Source organism: Callorhinus ursinus, unplaced genomic scaffold (assembly GCF_003265705.2).
Source record: "Callorhinus ursinus isolate GAN/ISIS: 27379988/994484 unplaced genomic scaffold, GSC_fseal_2.0 scaffold107, whole genome shotgun sequence".
In the NCBI taxonomy this organism is placed as follows: Eukaryota; Metazoa; Chordata; class Mammalia; order Carnivora; family Otariidae; genus Callorhinus; species Callorhinus ursinus.
This window is the reverse complement of record NW_027397169.1, coordinates 1,203,700-1,219,827: the sequence shown is the minus strand read 5'-3', so window position 1 is coordinate 1,219,827 and position 16,128 is coordinate 1,203,700. Positions and strand designations below refer to the sequence as shown.

The 16,128-nt window shown below is 45.2% G+C and overlaps 1 pseudogene; it reads left to right on the top strand.

Moving 5' to 3' along the window:
• LOC112816456 (uncharacterized) overlaps nt 1-16,128 on the top strand; it is a 117,207-nt pseudogene that overhangs the window by 76,490 nt on the left and 24,589 nt on the right.

Genomic DNA, 16,128 nt, shown 5'->3' with positions numbered 1-16,128 from the left:
ATCCAACAATTTTATGAATATCTAAATCTGAGAAATGTTCGGAGTTTGTTAAAAAGAATTGATCATTTATTTACTGTCACATAAAATCAGTAACAATGGCTAAATAAGTATTGGCATATCTATATGAAATGACGTTTGAAGGTATTAAAATAATAATGTAAATGTACATTTACTTAAATTATGTTCGTGATGTGTTATTATGTATGAGAAGTTATTTGTACAATGAAGTTGACTATATTTACCCGCATTGTAACCCACAGAGTTTATGAAAGGGAAATTCCAGAGCTTGACAATCACATGATGCCTGGGGTGCTTCTGCCCAGAATGGAGATGGTGTATTGGATGGGTGGAGGTTTCTGTGATATGTCCTGCATAAGAGACCACCCCATCCCAATCCTAGGCGGATGGCTAAAGAATGTTATTTGTGAGACTTGTGCTGCATAAATAACCTTGGAAGCTTGATTAGTTGACATTAGCTGGCCTCCAGGTAAGAATTGGCCCTTTTGGTCTGGATGCCAAGAGCTGTAAATCTTGCCTTATATCCCCTCTGGCTCCAAGCTGGGCTGACCCCCCAGAATGGAATCTGGGAGGGGAGGCAAGCCCACCTAGCCCAGGCTCCTTGAAGATGTAAAGACATGATAACATAGAAACGCAGCTCACTCCAAACTACCAGTAGGCAAACAAATGTTTTAGTTTAGACCCCACTGTCTGCCCTATAAATATGGCCCTTATGGGGATGGTCAGTTGGAAATCTCACCTGAGAGAAGGATGTTCCACCCAAGCTTCTCAATTAGGACTCCAGTCTGCTGTCTCCATGGGGCTTCCCCAGCTGATGAGGTTGGATGTTATAAGTACCCGAATTGATATAACTCTTTCTTATTCTCCCTTACTGCTTACTGTTGCCCTCACCTATATGCAGATTTCCCCTTTTCTTCTGTTTCTATTAGATTTTTATAATATCAATAAAGTATTTTTTCCCTTCAACCGAGAGTATGGCTGCCATGAATCTTTTCTTTAGAACAGATGGCCAGAAACTTCTCTGGCTGGAGGACAGAAGGCAGAGTGCAAAGTTTGGCCTCCAGCCTCGTATGACATTACAAAAGACTCTCACACCTCATCCCACACTGGCCTCATGGACAAAACAAGTTCTCTCTTTCCCCACACAATGCCTGAGATCAGAGGATCCTTCATCCCCTGATCTGCACCCTTCTGCCATCCTAACTCTGGTACAGTGAAAATAATCAGTAGCCTCCATCATTATTCCACTATTATTTATGAGCTAATTTGCATAAAATACCCCATTTCATATTGTGATTAAAGATAGAGAAAAAAAAAAACAAGAGAGAAGGAAACATAAAATGAGACAACCAGAAGGAACAAAGAGGTCCTCGCACGGATGAGAGAAAACAAGACTGAAATTCTAACCCCAAAGAGCAGTAACCTGGCCATCAATTTCCTCCAGTGCAAGGGCACCTACTGAAATGACAAGTGTGAAGTAATCCCCCCAAAAAACTATTATGGAGAGAGGCAGCCCATCAAGAAGAGTGAAGTGTGCACCTCATTGAGAAGCTCTGGGGATACTTCCATCCTGGGGCTGTGCACCTGTTTCCTTCCATCCTGGTGAAAAAACAATTAGGAAAAACATGTTGTTACTCATACCTCTATAATGTAATTATGGCTCATGACCAGTATACCTTCCAAGGTGGCAGTGGAAGACAAGCTCATCTTGAGATAGAGAGCTCCATAATCCTGTGCCCATGATTCCCACGTCTGCAAGGAGCTCAGGGTGGTTGTCAGACTACTGCTCTGAAAGATTTGGCAGGGTTAGAACAAGCTGGTGTTTGAATCATCAAAGGACCTTGTAGCATAATTTCTTCTGATGTCTCAGCAAGAAGATAAAGGGTAAACATCAGTCATTGATAATGACCTATGCAACACACAGAGAGCACGTTATTTCAAATAAATTCATTTATCTCAAATTTATTTATCCCATATCAACAACCTGACTTTACATCTTAAAGAATTGAAGGAAATAATATAGATTAGAATGGAGATAAATAAAATAGTCAAGAGAAAACAAAACAGAAAAATCAACAGAAGTTGAATCTTGGAAAAGATCAACAAAATTGACAAGACTTAGTTACATGGAATAAGACAAAAGGAGAGAAGACTCAAATTGTTAAAATAAAAAATGAATGTGGGGGTGCTACTATTGATTTTAAGAAGTAAAAAAGAATTATGAGTACTATGAGCAATATTATATGCCAACAGATTTGACAACCTAGATGAAATGGACCAATTCCTAGAAACACAGCCTACCAACACTGAATCATTACGAATTAGAAAATCTGAAAAGACCTACAACTAGCAAGAGAATTGAATCAGTAATCAAAAACTTTTCAACAAAGAAAAGCCCTGGACCACATGACCTCACTGTTGAATTCTACCAAACATGTAAAGAATCGTTAGTATCGATCCTTCTCAAAAGCTTCCAAAAAAATTGAAGAGGAAACACTTTGTTACTCATTCTTCAAAGGCCAATATTACCCTGATCCCAGAAAATACAAGACAATACAAAGACAATACAAGAAAAGAAAGCTACAGACTAATATCCCTCATGGATATTAATAGAAATATCCTCAACAAAATGCTAACAAACCAAATTCAGCAGCATATTAAAAGAATCATACATTGCAACAAAGTGGGATTTATTGCTGGACTTTAAGGATGGCCCAACATATGAAAATCAATCAATGTAATATAGCACATTGGTGAAATGATGGGAGAAAAAAACCCACATGATCATCTCAACTGATGCAGAAAAAACGTTTGAAAAAAATCCAACACCCTTTCATGATAAAAAACACTCAAAAAGTAGGAATTGAAGGAAACTTCCTCAAAATAAAAGCCATACACGAAAAACCCACGGCTATCATCATACTCAGTGGTGAAAGTCTGAAAGTGTTTCCCTTAAGATCAGGAACAAGACAAGGATACCTTCTTTTGCCACTTATAATTAGCATAACATTGGAAGTCCTAACCAGAGCAATTATTTGGCAAGAAAGAGAAATATAAAAGCATCCAAACTGGAAAGGAAAAAGTAAAATTATCTCTTCACAGATGACATGCTCTCACATGTAGAAATCCCTGAAGATATCTCTCTCTCTTTCTTTCTCTCTCTCTCTCTCTCTCACACACACACACACAATATGTGCACTGGAAAATGAATTCAGCAAAGTTGCAGGACGCAAAATCAACATAAAAATCATTTGTGTGTGTTTGTGTGTTTGTCACAGAGAGCACAAGCAGGGGGAGCAGCAGGCAGAGGAAGAAGGAGAAGCAGACTCCTCGCTGAGCAGGGAGCCTGATGCAGGACTCAATCCCAGGACCCTGGGATCATGACCTGAGCCGAAGGCAGACACTTAACTGACTGAGTTGCCCAGGCATCCCAATTATTTGTGTTTCTATGTACACAATGAAAAATTCAAAAAAAGAAATTAAAAAAAATTCTATCTACAGTAGCATCAAAAAGAGTGAACTTCTTAGGAATAAACTTGGCCAATGAGGCAAGAGACTTGAACACCAAAAGCTATAAAACATTGCTGAAAGAAATTAAGGAGATGTAAATAAATGGGAAAACATTCCACGTCATAGATCAGAAGACTTTGTATTGTTAAAATGACCATACTACCCAGAGTGATCTTCACATTCAATGCCATCCCTATCGAAATTCCAATGGTGTTTTTTACAGAAACAGAAAAATCCATTCTAAAATTCATGTTGACTCTCAAGGGATTCTGCATAATCACAATAATCTTGGGGGAAAAAGACCAAAACTGGAGGCATCACATTTCCTAATCTCAAAACTTACTACAAAGCTACAGTTATTGAAACATGGGGTTTTGATGACTGAGTGACAGTGTCCCCCAGATTGCAACATGTTGCAGGGCTGGGGTGGTGTTCTCCAGGAGGCTGTAGATGTTCTAAATCTGCATCCCATTACATGGCACTGATTTTTCCATAGCCCAGATGCAGGAGTCCCGTGATTGCAGGTGGAAATGGGAGTGCCCCACTCACTGTTAACACTATGACCCCTAGGGATCCACTAGCAGAATTTTTGCTGCACATCCTTGTGACGTTATGCTCTGCTGATCTAGAAGCTTAATTCCTAAGGGAGTTAGACTTCAACCAGGAGACACATTGATAAGACGCCTGGGTGGCTCAGTTAAATGTCTGCCTTCAGCTCAGGTCATGATCTCAGGGTCCTGGGATCAAGTCCCACATCGTGCTCCTTGCTCGGGTCCCTCTGGCCCTCCCCCCACTGTGGGCAAGTGCAAGCACACGCTCTCTCTCTCTCTCCCCTCTCTCTCAAATAAATAGATAAAATCTTAAAAAAAAAAAGGAGACACATTGATTCCATTGAACTAGAGGTTAGGACTGCCTCTGAATTTACAGGCAAAGAAACACATTTTTTTCAGGACTGGCTGAGGTGATGGATCCTGATTACTAAAGGGAAATGGGTCTGCGGCTATGCCCTGCAGATAAGGAAGCCTGGGTCTGGAATCTGGAAATTCCTTAAGGCTTTCTCAGTGTCACCGTGCTCTGTGACTGAAACGCTAGAAGAAACCATTCCAGGTGGGACTAATGGCCCAGGCCCTTCAGGAACCAAGACTGGGCTCCCTTATCAGGCAGAGAACCACGATCAGCTGTGATGCTTGCTCAGCCCAAAGCAAATATGAAATAGGTAAAGAAGGTAATTATCAATACCAGCTATGAAAAAGTAATCAGTTGCAAAGTGTGCATTTGATTGTTCTACTTCTTCCTTATTCTGGTATGAATAAGTTTGAGTGTGTATGTGTGTATTTAACTTACGTGAATATAAAACACAAATATTGCACATATATGACCCTACCGGCAACCATGGGTCCCCTTTGGGTGCCTCTCAGTACACTATCAGCCAATGGATGCCCAAGGATGCAATAGACTGTCCCTCCCAGCCATATGCTAGTCATAAGACTTGAACATTCTTGCACACTGGGTCTGCTCTCAGAAGCCTCACAGGCCTTGTTCTCATGGGGTGTTTCCAGGTGGTGATCTTAAATTGCCAAGTGGTAACCCTTTAGGTCCTGGTCATGGGGTGGGTACTCAGACTGAGCTCAGAGCAGTGTAGTTTACAATCCAGATTGGAAGCATTTCAGTATTTTAGTTGCTAAGGGTGTGTCCATGCTTGTCCACGGATCATCAGTTTGGGGGCATTCCCCTGTGGGACCCCTACCCCTGCCCCCTCATGCCTCAACTTTCAGAGCTCCAGATGGGAAAGATTCACACCCCCATACCATAACCACAGCACAAGCCTGTGGAAGGCTACACGGCTACACAGGCTTCGGTCCAGTTGCCCGTCTTTAGGGCAAATCAGTAACACGACTGAGTGTAGAAATTGGTGATGGTTGAGACCAGGGACCTCAGAACCACAGAGGCCCAGAAGCCACCCTCCGCAGCAAGGGAGAATGTGGGTTCTTTCACTGACAAGGATTCTAGGCCCTTATCCTTGCAAACTGGAGCTCACCCATGATCTGTCGGGCCCCAGACAGAGAGGAGGGACCACGACATACCCGATGGAGAAGCTGGGGTCCTCTAGGGAATTTTGGCCCTAAAAAGAATTGAATAAGAAAGTGTGGCAATGCTGGAAACCCTAATTCACAGGGAGCCATGATGTTTATGGACCAAGGCCCAGCTGTAGCCTGAAAAGGGGCATCACAAATCATTCCCTCTGATAGGAAACAAACAGGAAAAGAAACTCAGAGGTCGTGGACAAGGCTCCCAGGAGACCCACATCCAGATAAATGGTCAATCAGGGAGCCCCAAGAGGAGCCTGAGGATGGAAAGTCCTGCCCGCCCTCCTGGGCTTGTCCCTTCCACGTGCATGTTCTGACCATTTTTTGTTTTGTTTTAAGATTTTACTTATTTGAGAGAAAGAGCTAGTGAGAGAGAGAGCACCATTGGTGAGGGGCAGACAGAGAAGCAGGCCTCCCGCTGAGCAGGGATCCCGATACAAGGCTCGATCTTGGGACCCCAGGATCATGACCAGAGCCAAAGGCAGATGCTTAACCGACTGAGCCACCCAGGCGCCCCCGTTCTGACCTTTCAATATGGTTTTCCCCACTTATGGCTGATGCCGTTCCAGAGACTGAACGAGAAAACTGCAAGTTCCTAATATTTGGTCAAAAGGAACCTCAACAAGAGAAGCAGAAAATGTTCCTCTGTTTCCAGAGCTGTTGCAAAGCAGTCACTGACCTGGAGCAGGACCTGGCCCCCGCAAGTGCTGTTTTTAAAGACACACACATTTCAGGGGGTGGAGCAAGATGGCGGAGGAGTAGGAGACCTAGATTTCGTCTGGTCTCAGGAATTCAGCTGAATAGGGATCAAACCATTCTGAACACCTACGAACTCAACAGGAGATCGAAGAGGAGAGTAGCAACAACTCTCTGAACAGAGAAGCGACCACTTACTGGAAGACAAAATGACAAGACGAAAAAAATCACCTCAGCAAAAAGAACAAGAGGTAGTACCGTCAGCCAGGGACCTACTCAATACGGACCTTAGTACGATGTCGGACCTAGAGTTCAGAATCATGACTTTAGAGATACTAGCTGGGCTTGAAAAAAGCGTGGAAGTTATTAGAGAAACCCTTTCTGGAGAAATAAAAGAACTAAAATCTAACCAAGTCAAAATCAAAAAGGCTATTGATGAGGTGCAATCAAAAATGGGGGCACTAACTGTTAGGATAAATGAGGCGGAACAGAGAATCGGCGATATAGAAGACCAAATGATGGAAAATAAAGAGGCTGAGAAAAAGAGAGAGAAACAACTACAGGATCACGAGGGCAGAATTCGAGAGATAAGCAAAGGATAAGATGAAACAACATTAGAATAATTGGGATCCCAGAAGAAGAAGAAAGAGAGAGAGGGGCAGAAAGTATATTGGAGCAAATAATAGCACAGAACATCCCAAATGTGAGGAAGGAAACAGGCATCAAAATCCAGGAGGCACAGAGAATCCCCCTCAAAATCAATAAAAATAGGTCAACACCCCGACATCTAATAGTAAAACTTATGAGTCTCAGAGACAAAGAGAAAATCCTGAAAGCAGCTCGGGAGAAGAGATATGTAACCTACAATGGTAGAAACATTAGATTGGCAACAGACCTATCCACAGAGACCTGGCAGGCCAGAAAGGACTGGCAAGATATTTTCAGAGCACTAAACGAAAAAAATATGCAGCCAAGAATACTATATCCAGCTAGGCTGTCATTGAAAATAGAAGGAGAGATAAAAAGCTTCCAGGACCAACAAAAACTAAAGGAATTTGCAAACACGAAACCAGCCCTCCAAGAAATATTGAAAGGGGTCCTCTAAGCAAAGAGAGAGCCTAAAAGCAGCATAGATCAGAAAGGAACACAGACAATATACAGTAACAGTCACCTTACAGGCAATACAATGGCATTAAATTCATAACTTTCAATAGTTACCCTAAATGTAAATGGGCTCAATGCCCCAATCAAAAGACACAGGCTATCAGATTGGATTAAAAAACAAGACCCACCCCTATGCTGTCTGCAAGAGACTCATTTTAGACCCAAAGACACCCCCAGATTGAAAGTGAGGGGGTGGAAAACCATTTACCATGCTAAAGGACACTAAAAGAAAGCTGGGGTGGCAATCCTTATATCAGACAAACTAGATTTTAAACCAAAGACTGTAATAAGAGATGAGGAAGGACACTATATCCTACTTAAAGGGTCTATCCAACAAGAAGATCTAACAATTGTAAATATCTATGCCCCGAACATGGGAGCAGCCAATTATATAAGGCAATTAATAACAAAAGCAAAGAAACACATTGACAACAATACAATAATAGTGGGGGACTTTAACACCCCCCTGACTGAAATGGACAGATCATCTAAGCAAAAGATCAACAAGGAAATAAAGACTTTAAATGACACACTGGACCAAATGGACTTCACAGACATATTCAGAACGTTCCATCCCAAAGCAATGGAATACACATTCTTCTCTAGTGCCCATGGAACATTCTCCAGAATTGATCACATCCTAGGTCACAAATCAGGTCTCAACCGGTACCAAAAGATTGGGATCATTCCCTGTATATTTTCAGACCACAATGCTTTGAAACTAGAACTCAATCGCAAGAGGAAAGTCGGAAAGAACTCAAATACATGGAGGCTAAAGAGCATCCTACTAAAGAATGAATGGGTCAACCAGGAAATTAAAGAAGAATTTAAAAAAATTCATGGAAACCAATGAAAATGAAAACACAATTGTTCAAAATCTTTGGGATACAGCAAAGGCAGTCCTGAGAGGAAAGTATATAGCAATACAAGCCTTTCTCAAGAAACAAGAAAGGTCTCAAATACACAACCTAACCCTACACCTAAAGGAGCTGGAGAAAGAACAGCAAAGAAAGCCTAAACCCAGCAGGAGAAGAGAAATCATAAAGATCAGAGCAGAAATCAATGAACTAGAAACCAAAAGAACAGTAGAACAGATCAACGAAACTAGGAGCTGGTTCTTTGAAAGAATTAACAAGATTGATAAACCCCTGGCCAGACTTATCCGAAAGAAAAGAGGAACGACCCAAATCCACAAAACCATGAATGAAAGAGGAGAGATCACAACCAACACCAAAGAAATACAAACAATTATAAGAACATATTATGAGCAACTCTATGCCAGCAAATTAGATAACCTGGAAGAAATGGGTGCATTCCTAGAGATGTAGCAACTACCAAAATTGAACCAGGAAGAAGTAGAAAACCTGAACAGACCTATAGCCACTAAGGAAATTGAAGCAGTCATCAAAAATCTCCCAAGAAACAAAAGCCCAGGGCCAGATGGCTTCCCAGGGGAATTCTATCAGACATTTAAAGAAGAATTAATACCTATTCTCCTGAAACTGTTCCAAAAAATAGAAATGGAAGGGAAACTTCCAAACTCATTTTATGAGGCCAGCATTACCTTGATCCCAAAACCAGACAAAGACCCCATCAAAAAGGAGAATTACAGACCAATATCCTTGATGAACATGGTTGCAAAAATTCTCACCAAAATACTAGCCAATAGGATCCAACAGTATATTAAAAGGATTATTCACCACGACCAAGTGGGATTTATCCCTGGGCTGCAAGGCTGGTTCAACATCCGCAAATCAATCAACGTGATACAATACATTAACAGAAGAAAGAACAAGAATCATATGATCCTCTCAATAGATGCAGAAAAAGCATTTGACAAAGTACAGCATCCTTTCTTGATCAAAACTCTTGAGAGTATAGGGATAGAGGGTACATACCTCAACATCATAAAAGCCATCTATGAAAAACCTACAGCGAATATCATTCTCAATGGGGAAAGGCTGAGAGCTTTTCCCCTCAGGTCAGGAACGCGGCAGGGATGTCCACTCTCACCACTGCTATTCAACATAGTATTAGAAGCCCTAGCCACAGCAATCAGACAACAAAAAGAAATCAAAGGCATCCAAATCAGCAAAGAGGAAGTCAAACTCTCACTCTTTGCAGATGATATGATACTGTATGTGGAAAACCCAAAAGACTCCACCCCAAAACTGCTAGAACTCATACAGGAACTCAGTAAAGTAGCAGGCTATAAAATCAATGCACGGAAATCAGTGGCATTCCTATACACCAACAACAAGACAGAAGAGAGACAAATCAAGGAGTCGATCCCATTTACAATTGCACCCAAAACCATAAGATACCTAGGAATAAATTTAACCAAAGAGGCAAAGGATCTGTACTCAGAAAACTAATAAATACTCATGAAAGAGATTGAGGAAGACACAAAGAAATGGAAAACAGTTCCATGCTCATGGATTGGGAGAAAAAACGTTGTGAAGATGTCAATGCTACTTAGAGCAATTTACACATTCAATGCAATCCCCATCAAAATACCATCCACTTTTTTCAAAGAAATGGAACAAAGAATCCTAAAATTTGTATGGCACCAGAAGAGACCCCGAATAGCCAGAGGAATATTGAAAAAGAAAAGCAAACCTGGCGGCATCACAATTCCGGACTTCCAGCTCTATTACAAAGCTGTCATCATCAAGACAGCATGGTACTGGCACAAAAACAGACACATAGATCAATGGAACAGAATCGAGAGCCCAGAAATGGACCCTCAACTCTATGGTTAACTTATATTTTACAAAGCAGGAAAGAATGTCCAATGGCAAAAAGACAGTCTCTTCAACCAATGGTGTTGGGAAAATTGGACAGCCACATGCAGAAGAATGAAACTGGACCATTTCCTTACACCACACACAAAAATAGACTCCAAATGGTTGAAAGACCTAAACGTGAGACAGGAGTCCATCCAAATCCTAAAGGAGAACACAGGTAGCAACCTTTTCGACCTTAGCCGCAGCAACTTCTTCCTAGAAACATCGCCAAAGGCACGGGAAGCCAGGGCAAAAATGAACTATTGGGATTTCATCAAGATAAAAAGCTTTTGCACAGCAAAAGAAACAGTCCACAAAACCAAAAGACAACCGACAGAATGGGAGAAAATATTTGCAAATGACATATCAGATAAAGGGCTAGTATCCAAAACCTATAAAGAACTTATCAAACTCAACACCCAAAGAACACATAATCCAGTCAAGAAATGGGCAGACGACACGAACAGACATTTTTCCAAAGAAGACATCCAAATGGCCAACAGACACATGAAAAAGTGCTCAACATCGCTCGGCATCAGGGAAATCCAAATCAAAACCTCCATGAGATACCACCTCACACCTGTCAGAATGGCTAAAATTAACAAGTCAGGAAACGACAGATGCTGGTGGGGATGTGGAGAAAGGGGAACCCTCCTACACTGTTGGTGGGAATGCAAGCTGGTGCAACCACTCTGGAAAACAGTATGGAGGTTCCTCAAACAGTTGAAAATAGAGCTACCATACGATCCAGCAATTGCACTACTGGGTATTTACCCCAAAGATACAAATGTAGGGATCCGAAGGGGTACGTGCACCCCAATGTTTATAGCAGCAATGTCCACAATAGCCAAACTGTGGAAAGAGCCAAGATGTCCATCGACAGATGAATGGATAAAGAAGAGGTGGTATATATACACAATGGAATATCATGCAGCCATCAAAAGGAATGAGATCTTGCCATTTGCAACGACGTGGATGGAACTGGAGGGTGTTATGCTGAGTGAAAGAAGTCAATCAGAGAAAGACATGTATCATATGACCTCACTGATATGAGGAATTCTTAATCTCAGGAAACAAACTGAGGGTTGCTGGAGTGGTGGGGGGTGGGAGGGATGGGGTGGCTGGGTGATAGACATTGGGGAGGGTATGTGCTATGGTGAGCACTGTGAATTGTGTAAGACTGTTGAATCACAGATTTGTACCTCTGAAACAAATAATGCAAGATATGTTAAGAAAAAAGAAAAAGAAGAAGATAGCAGGAGGGGAAGAATGAAGGGGAGTAAGTCAGAGGGGGAGCAGAACTATGAGAGATGATGGACTCTGAAAAACAAACTGAGGGTTCTAGAGGGGAGGGGGGTGGGGGGATGGGTTAGCCTGGTGATGGGTATTAAAGGGGGCACATTCTGCGTGGAGCACTGGGTGTTATGCACAAACAATGAATCATGGAACACTATATCCAAAACTAATGATGTAATATATGGTGATTAACATAACAATTAAAAAAAAAAGACACGCACATTTCAGTGGCCGCTGGTCAGCCTGTGGAACCACCTCCAAACTCGACATCCCGGGTGTTCGGAGGCGGCCATCAGCTGATGCCCCAGAAGAGTTCTTAGTTCAAGGAGAAAAGTGAGAATCTGTACGCCTAACAAATGAGCCCAGGAAGTGAAAGACCCACACCACAACTCCCAGGCTGTAAAGAAACACGATTCTAATATTTACCACTTACAACAAATATTGCCCCTCCCCCAGAGGGACCTAGGCACTGAGGTGGGGATGTCAGGGAGCGGGGGCAAGGTCATCCCCACGCTCATGACGGAGGAAACCGTGTTCAGGAAGGTGAGGGGGATTCCCCATCCTGGGACTGGTGAACAGAGGAGCTGGGGTCCCCAGGGCCAGCTGTCAGAAACCCCACACCCACCCTTAGCCCAAAGTGTTACTGAGCGCCTGAATTCAGCCACTGTTCACTCAGCCCTTGGTTTGTGGATGGCTAGTTCTTCTCAGCCTCGAAGGACCATCGTATCTTGCTGACCCATCGGCAGGGGCTGTAGCTATAGCACGGGGGGGGGGGCACCTGCGAGCTACCAGGAGCCACACCTCAGGTATCCCTCCCAGAGAGAGCCAGCCGCTGGAGTCCTGATGCCCCAGGGGTCGCCGTGCAGCCAGGTCTCGGCTGACCCGGGGCCACGGCCGCAGGATCTCTAGAGCTGGCCGTCACCCAGCTCCTGCCCGGCCTCCTCTCTCATCCTCCCTAAGGGGCTCCATGGCCTGAAGCCACGCCCCCAATTGCTCCTCGGGCTCCAGGTTGTAATGATTTGCAGCCTCCTGGATCAGCGGGATCTCCCTAATTATTCCTGGGGCAGAGAACAGGATGCAGACCCAAGGAAGGGGGCCAGAGAGGAGCCGTCCCAGGAGGGTCTCTGATTTCCATGCCCCTCTGTCCCTGCAGTGAGGCCACAGCTGCTGACCTCATTCATTTTCCTGGAAGTTGATCGATTTCCCCTGGAAAGCAGCAGGCAAATTCCATCAGAAACAGTCCCGAGGCGGCTTCCGGGCTGCTTCTCCTGTTGCGCTACCGCCAGGGCCCACCAGGGGGCAGGCACGTGCAGAGACAGGAACTGACCGGGTGCCAGGCTCCGGGCTCGGGCTCCAGAGAAGAGGGTTGGGCTTGATGACAGATGGGGAGACTGAAGCCTCGGGCAGGAAGGGATTGCTCGCCCACTGGTGTGCCTCCTGACGTGGGGGGGCCTGGTTTCACTCCCCTGAGCCTCCTACAGCTCTGCAGTCAGGCAGCACTGAGCTCCCTCTGCCCAGGGAACCAGGACAGCGGCTTATGTGCACCCTCCCCTCACTTCTCCCTAAGATGGGCACGACGGCTCCGCTCCCAGGACGGCTCATGAGGAGCTGAGGGGCCCCAGAGGCTACAGGCCCTGTCCCCTTGCCCCCCTGCCTTCACCCACCCCCAACCCCCACCACTGACCAGGGGCCCATCCTCTGGGCTCTTGGTGGGTGTCCAGGCCCCCAGCCAAGGAGAGGGACAGGGTGTCAAGGGGTGCCTGGTTGAGTGGCTCCTGCCTGCCCCAGCGCCCCAGGGGTCTCTAATCCCAGCCAAAACCCAGGGTCATACCAAAGGCCTCACCTCCCTAGGAACCCCTCAGGGCTTTCCCTACACAGAACCCTTCCTTCATCTGCTCAGGAAATGGACCCCCTCAGCTGTTATCACAGACTGACTGAGTGGGGGGGGGCTGTCCAGGGCACTGGGTGGTAACCCTTCTCTTCCTCTTTTACATGGAAAGTTCTGACTTCCCATCAGGAAGGATCCATTAGAAACCCATCTGTTCTGTGGATACTTCTCAGCCCCATTTGGGGGACATGTCATTGCCAGTGAGCCACCAGCTGAGACTCCTGCTGGGATTGGTTAGCGGTGACTGGTACAGGGGCAGAGTGGGAAGTTGCAGAAAGCACCGTATCTGTCCTGTGTCAGAGACTCGGACCCAAGGCTAGGCAGACTCTGTGTCCCCCTGGCCCACGGGATCCCACGGTGCCCATCCCTGGTGTAGGCAGTGTGCCCTCCTGTGGAGTTTCGGTGAGGACAGGAGCAGTGGGGGGCTGGCTTCCTGAGGACAGAATGAGCTGGTTGAGGAAGAAAGGAAATCAAACCCATCCTGTCCACCCAGCAGCCAGGAGGAAGATGATGGCCAGCTGATGGACCAGCATGGAAGCCAGAGACCTGCTAATTCTGCCAACTGCTCGCCCTCCTGGAAGCTTCCAGCCTACACCACGACATCCCACCAGCAGGGCCTCCTGCTCTCAAACCGCTCCCCTGTGCCCAGGACCAAACACACCCCTTCTCCTGCCAATCCAGACAAGACAGGCTAGATGTCTAGTGTGAATGTCTGACTGTCCAAATAGAATTAGGGCCCAGGAATTGTGTCTGCTTCATTCACTGAGTTACGCTAAGTGTCTAAAATAATGGCTGAATGTCGTGAGTAGGGGCTTCAGATATATTGTTGACTGAATTAACTCCAACCGGAACTTTCCCAGATATCTGAGCGGGCCAGGGGCTCCTCTGCTGCTCCCCAGAGATCCCTCATCTAGCTGCACAAGGACAAGGACCAGCACCAGCTAGATAAAATCTCAAACCTCCTTTACTCATGGAAGGAAAAAAAAAAAAGTTGCTTACCATATGCTTTTCCAAACTCAGAAAGGCCACAGGCCAGTGATGGGTGAGACAGGTGGCTTTTCATGGGAGAGAGAGAAATAATGACCAAGAATAGCCACAGCACATCCAGTAGCCCTTTCTGCAGAGCCAGGTACTAGGTAAGCACCTGCCAAGGATTATCCCATTCGTTCCTTCAAGAACCCTTTGCGGTTGGTCATCTGTGACCCCACTTTCCAGAGGAACAAACTGAGGCTCAGAGAGATGCAGTGACATTCATGAGACACACAGCAAGTGGTGGGCAGAGTCAGCACTGTGTTGAGGAGGGGTGGGTGCTCACCTGGTGAATAGCTGGTCCAGCACCTGTTGGTTGGGGTTGAAGGCTAGGTATGTGAACAGGAAGATGGTGATGTGGAAGATGTTTCTACCTAGGAAGACTAGTACCATGGGCTCTGCCAGTTTCCCCATCATGCTCGCCTAGAGAGCCCACATCCTACAGCTCTCATCCGTGTTCAGGATGGACCCATCTTCACGCTGGATGGGACAAGGAGGGACATGATAGAAGCATCACCGTGAACCACCAGGAGGCTCGTGGTCTGGAGTCTTCCCAGGAACTCCCAGCCCCTCAGTGACATGAGCAGGAAGCAGGACAGTAGTCCCCACAATGATAAAGGTTCTAGGCTTTGGACGTACAATTTAAATTTACAATTAGTACCTTCAAGGCATTTTGTTAGCTGGGGAACAACAGACCTCCCTGTATTAGCCTATATTAAGAGCGTTGTCCAAATGAGTCTTCAACAAACATCCCCGTTACAAAGATGAGAACACAGAGGCTTAAGGATGCCAAGTGGCCACTTGCAATCCTGTGGTCAGAACCGAGACCACCCACCCCAGGGCTGCATGACACTGCCTCTAAGCTGAGGGTTGGTCTGCCCCTGACGTGGAAGGAAAGGTCCTTCTTAGTTTGGAGACGGCATACAGGGTAGACACATTCTATGTGATTCCTGATGACTTTGAAGCCACTGATTTTTCTTTCACATTAAAGAGGGTTTTGAGGGGCACCTGGGTGGCTCAGTCGATTTGATTAAATGTCTGCCTTCGGCTCAGGTCATGATCCTGGGGTCCTGGGATCGAGTCCCGTGTTGGGCTCCCTGCGCAGCAGAGATCCTGCTTCTCCCTCTGCCCTTCCCCTGCCCCCCTTTTGTGCTCTCCCTCTCTCTCTCTGTCTCCCTCTCTCAAATAAATAAAATCTTTAAAAAAAATAAAGGGAGTTTTGAGACCCTCAATATGGAGATCCCAGAATCAGAAAAAGGGCAAAATTCAAAGATACTCGTGGTTTATTTTTAAGTGAAAACAACATTAATTTTATTCTCTAATATTCATATGAATATGTGAAAAGTATCTTTCCATCCTCCCACCCAGCTGGTGTGGGGAGTGCAGGTGCAGACTCCTTTGAGAGTGAGACCATGAAACTATTGCAGAAGCCCTAGGAAGGCCAGAAGAATCCCCAGATTTTGGGTTCTGAGCCCTGCTCATTCATCACAGCATCCTGGATATAGAGACTCCTGCCCCAACTCTCACTTCAGACCAATCCTGGCTGTTGGTGGTGGCCTGATGCACCTGGCCCTTGACCTGGGAGAGGGAGTAGTTGAACCCAACCATCAGCAACTTCATGATCTCCTGTGGGTGGAGCTCTGCTGAGAGAGTG